Below are 5521 nucleotides of genomic sequence, written 5' to 3' on the forward strand. Positions count from 1 at the left end.
ATGACCCATGGGCTCTGACAATGGTGTGGGTATTGCCTGAAGGAGCTGTTGGGTGGAAGTGGGCAAAAGGGGACAAATGTAACAGTATAAACAATAAAATATAGTAAAAAAGAGGAAACTGGTCAGACATATGTTATTGCTTCCCATTTTCAACCAGTAATAGTTGCCATTAATAGAGAGCTAACATTCTGTCCAGAATACTTAAGTATTATACTTATGTATTATTGTTACAATATGTTACATATTGTTACAATAATACTTATGTATTATTGTTACATAATACAACATTGCCTATTCAGGCTGTGGGTCAGGGAGGCTAAGAAATAATTTATGTGAATTTCTTGAATTCCTTATATATGACAAGGAAAAAAAAAACAACACATGCCTCTGAGAACTTTGGACCATACACCCTTGAAAAAAGATGCGCTTCATGCATCACAAGCAATGTTCTTTCAGCAGTGAAGCATGCCTGAGAGCATGATATTGGGTCCTTTGCACCCTGACAGCATCATCTTGCAGCCAGGAACACTGGCTGTCAAGTGGATAGGAAGCCATCCCAGCTACTAAGCAGGCATCCAGCTGATGAAGATAGGTGTATTCTTGGGATTTGGAAGCATTCCCTTTGCAGTGTTATAGATACCAGAGTAGTCAAATGATAATCCCCTGCAGAGAGACATGAAAGTCTTCGTACAGGCCCTTGACCCCATCAGATTTGTACACATTAACCAGGCAGCCATCGAGGCATTTGAATTTCAGCTCCAGCTTTGACTACATCAGCAACTAGGTGGGTATAGGCAAACTCAAGAGGATACACAGAATACAATGAGGTGGCCCCACTGGCACCCCATGATGCCAGATTCCCTGCAAAGTAGTGGCAGAAGTGGGTTCTCTTGTCTGCACCACCCAGGAAGATCTGCTTGGATTTATCTTTGAAAGAAAAATTGAGACCCTGGGTGGGAAAGGATCTAATAACACTGGCCCAGGAGGACAGGACTCCCTGCTCCTTGCGGATTTCTGTATTTCCTCTCACTGTTTATCTGTGGTGATTTGTTTGCTGGCATTGGAATGCTGCGCCTGCAGCAGCAGCTTAACATGCTCAGTGGACACTACCACCATCTATGGTTGCGGCCACTCCACTTGCCAGGAAGCCCTTGGGGAAGGATTCAGTGACATCTGTCATGTTAAAAGTGAAAAAGTGGGCAACTGCAGGACTCGGCTTGTAATTGGTTGGGACTCCAGGGCTCTGGGCAATGGTTTATTTTTATTTATTTGTATTCTTATTGCACTTATTGGGGTGATATCAGTTAATAAAATTATATAGGTTCCAGGTATACAATTCTATAATATATCATCTCTTCATTGTGATCTGTCATGTATTTTTCCATAACCATTTGCTGCCCCCAACCCTTTAACCTCTTCTACCATTCCTCAACCTCCTTTCCCTCAGGTAATCACCATATTATTGTCTGTGTCACTGAGGTTTTATTCTTAATCCCTTTACCTTTTTCACCCAGCCCTCCAATGCCCCCTCCTCTCTGATAGCTGTCAGTCTGTTCTCTGTATCTATGGGTCTGTTTCTAATCAAGTGACCAAGCTGGTCTTAAAGCCTTAATAAAAGCTATATCATATTTTCATTGAATGAGAAGAAGTTCTATTTTAATTATTCCCGATAAATGGCAAAATTCTTTTTTTCAATGTTTTCCATTTGCTAAACAGTCATGACAGCAGTTTACATGGTGGTTATTACTTTCAGGGGATGAATCCTCATTCCCACCCTTGGACTTCTCTGTCTAGTTGGCCAAGAGTCCCAATTGACGGCAGGGCTTCATTCTGATGAATATGACAGTCCTGAAATCTCGAGGATGTTCTTTTCATTATTTAAAAATACTTCCATCGACAATGTTCTCAACAGGTGATCTTATTAGACTTTTCTTCTCTTGTTGTGAAGTCTTCAACACAAAGCATGTTACTGTAAGTTTATTGTAGATTCCAAGAAAAAGTTTATACTGCTTCATCTGATTGAATCATGGTATTTGTGCAGTCATATACTTTTGTTATATTTTTAGTTACCGTTTCTGATGCATACATTTCTTTCTGTTCTGTAAATGCAGTTGTTCAAACTTTGCCTGAACATCCCCGTTGAAACCCGATTTCTCACTTAAGCACAGGCTTTCCCACAAGACACCAGTGGGAGTCTTGGAGGCTGAGCCAGTGAAGTCTGGGGTCAGAGGGCTGGGGTCAGGGTGGACGCCAGGTCATTGGATGTCAGAGAGTAGACTGAGCTGTCAAGTCACAGGCTGAGGGCCGTTGCCCTGGAGAGTTGCCAACACCTGCAGTGGTCTTCACTGGAGTGAGAAATAATTTTCATGTGTTTGGGAAGAGAAATTGTGGACTAATTTGTCACTAAAGAATCCCTTGGACTAATTTTACGAATAGAGGTGGCCTTGGTAATCATAGTCATTAGAGATATAAGAGAAAAGTCAACAATGGCAATAGGTAACCATTATTGAGCACTTAACAGGCTTTGTTCTATGTATTCGAATGAATTATTAGGTTCAGTTCCCATAATAACCAACTTAAGAGATGAAGAAACTGAAGCATAGAGAGATCTAATAACTCACCTAGGGTCACTGAGTTTCTAAGACTAAGAACTGGGATTCACACTTACGTTTGATTTGACACCAAAGTCTTGATTATGCTGTAGAGTCTTTGATTTACTCACATTTTTGTAACTTTCTAAGTAATTGCAAAAGTAGAACTTGATTCTAAGGTATAAAATGTAATATTTTTTGAGGAACATGGTAGAATTTGTCTCCTGGAAAATTTGGGGGGTTTATATAAATTTTAGCACCCTTAGGGTGAAAGAGAAATTTCTGGTTCATGGGAGCTGCTTTGATTTTGTAGCACATATGCCTGTATGTTGAGCATAGAGTAGGATTAGAGCAAAGTCTTCTAGGATTTAGGAATGCTGATGTGATTAATATGTCCTGATTTAACAGTGACAACAGCATGGAACAATTAACCACTTTATAAATTAAATTTCATTTATGTGTCCTCTGGGGTGGACTCTGTCAGATTCATTGAGTCTCTGTGCCTTAATTGTCCATGAAGTTATGAACTGAGCCTTGCTCTCCACTGTGAGGATCAAGTTCCAAAGTCATTGCCATATTCATCCATCAATTTTTTGACTCCTTAGGGAATCATGACTTTAATGAAGACAAATTCTATTACTTTAAACATTTATTCTTGATAATAAAAATCCAACCAAGGCCCTAATTAATGAACTGGCAAATTATTTTATTTTATACTATTAAAGGTAGTAGTTTGTATTGGTTGCTTTAGAGATATTTTATTATGCTTTTTTTGTAGAAATATAAGAAATGCTGATTCCCTCTCTAAAAAAATCTGGAAGCAGTATAGGGCTGTGCAGGGAAAATACCAGATGAACTGAGATGGAACACAAGAAAATTACTCAAAGACTAATGGGGGGAGGTGACAAAAGAATATTCAAGTAAGTTTGAAGGGCCTCCTACAGGCAAAATTTGCAGACTTTTTGAACATAAAAAATAATATTGACTGTGGCTGCCTGTAGGAAAAGGAGATTTTTACATTTCGTAACTTAAGAGGAACAATTTAATACAGATGCAGCCTATGCAGGTTAAAAGATTGGTTTGGGTTTGAATCTTGACTCTATTACCTCTTTGGCTGTTAAGTTTTTAAATCTTTCTATGCTTCAGTCTCCACATCTGTAAAATGGGGATAATAATAATGCCTACCTACATCAGGAAAATGATACGAGGATCGACTAAGACAAGATCTGTGTTTAGAACATTACCTGAGAAATAGCATGTGCTTAATAATTATTACTACTTTTATTATTATTGTCTATAATACCCACTACCCATTAGAAAACTGCCATATAAGCCATGGGCTTTTTTATGGCAAATTGTTTTTCACTTTTTTGAGATATAATTGACATGTAACACTGTATATGTTTAAAGTGTACAACATATTAACTTGATACACTTATATATTGCAAAATGGTTACCACAGTACTGTTAATACTACCATCACTTCACATAATTACCATTTCTGTTTTGTGCTGAGAATATTTAAGATTTACTCTTACCAACTTTTAACAATGTAATGCAGAGATGTTGGCTAAAATCATCTAGTACATTAGATTGCCAGAACTTACTCATTTTGTAACTTGCAGTATGCGCCCTTTGACATCTGATGACATCCACCATCTCCCCATTTGCCCCACTGTTTAGGCCCTGGCAACTAGCCCTGTTCTCCTCTCTGTTCTTCTAGTGTCCTTATTTGACTTTGGCATCCGGTTGGGATGCATAAAATGCATCTAGGAGTATTCCCTGCTCTTACATTTATAAGAGTCTTAGAAGGATTGGTATTAATTATTTAAATGCTTGGAAGAATTCACCAGGTAAAATATCTGGTCCTGGGCTTGTCTTTGCTTGGAGATTTNTATTGACTGTGGCTGCCTGTAGGAAAAGGAGATTTTTACATTTCGTAACTTAAGAGGAACAATTTAATACAGATGCAGCCTATGCAGGTTAAAAGATTGGTTTGGGTTTGAATCTTGACTCTATTACCTCTTTGGCTGTTAAGTTTTTAAATCTTTCTATGCTTCAGTCTCCACATCTGTAAAATGGGGATAATAATAATGCCTACCTACATCAGGAAAATGATACGAGGATCGACTAAGACAAGATCTGTGTTTAGAACATTACCTGAGAAATAGCATGTGCTTAATAATTATTACTACTTTTATTATTATTGTCTATAATACCCACTACCCATTAGAAAACTGCCATATAAGCCATGGGCTTTTTTATGGCAAATTGTTTTTCACTTTTTTGAGATATAATTGACATGTAACACTGTATATGTTTAAAGTGTACAACATATTAACTTGATACACTTATATATTGCAAAATGGTTACCACAGTACTGTTAATACTACCATCACTTCACATAATTACCATTTCTGTTTTGTGCTGAGAATATTTAAGATTTACTCTTACCAACTTTTAAGAATGTAATGCAGAGATGTTGGCTAAAATCATCTAGTACATTAGATTGCCAGAACTTACTCATTTTGTAACTTGCAGTATGTACCCTTTGACATCTGATGACATCCACCATCTCCCCATTTGCCCCACTGTTTAGGCCCTGGCAACTAGCCCTGTTCTCCTCTCTGTTCTTCTAGTGTCCTTATTTGACTTTGGCATCCGGTTGGGATGCATAAAATGCATCTGGGAGTATTCCCTGCTCTTACATTTATAAGAGTTTTAGAAGGATTGGTATTAATTATTTAAATGCTTGGAAGAATTCAGCAGGTAAAATATCTGGTCCTGGGCTTGTCTTTGCTTGGAGATTTTTTTACGCTAAGTGAAATAAGCCAGGTGGCAAAAGACAAATACCATATGCTCTCACCTACAAGTGGTACCTAATAAACAGAACAAACAAACAAATAAAACAGGACCAGAGGCATGGAAAC

At 37.9% G+C, this 5521-nt stretch overlaps 1 pseudogene; it reads right to left on the reverse strand.

Annotated features, from left to right (window-relative positions):
- Positions 1-280: 280 nt before the first annotated feature.
- LOC118987840 (ADP/ATP translocase 2-like) lies at positions 281-1180 on the reverse strand (annotated as a pseudogene).
- Between the last annotated feature and the right edge of the window lie 4341 nt (positions 1181-5521).

The sequence above is a fragment of the Sturnira hondurensis genome, unplaced genomic scaffold (genome assembly GCF_014824575.4).
Source record: "Sturnira hondurensis isolate 20B ecotype Veracruz unplaced genomic scaffold, ASM1482457v3 Scaffold0005329, whole genome shotgun sequence".
Taxonomy (NCBI): domain Eukaryota; kingdom Metazoa; phylum Chordata; class Mammalia; order Chiroptera; family Phyllostomidae; genus Sturnira; species Sturnira hondurensis.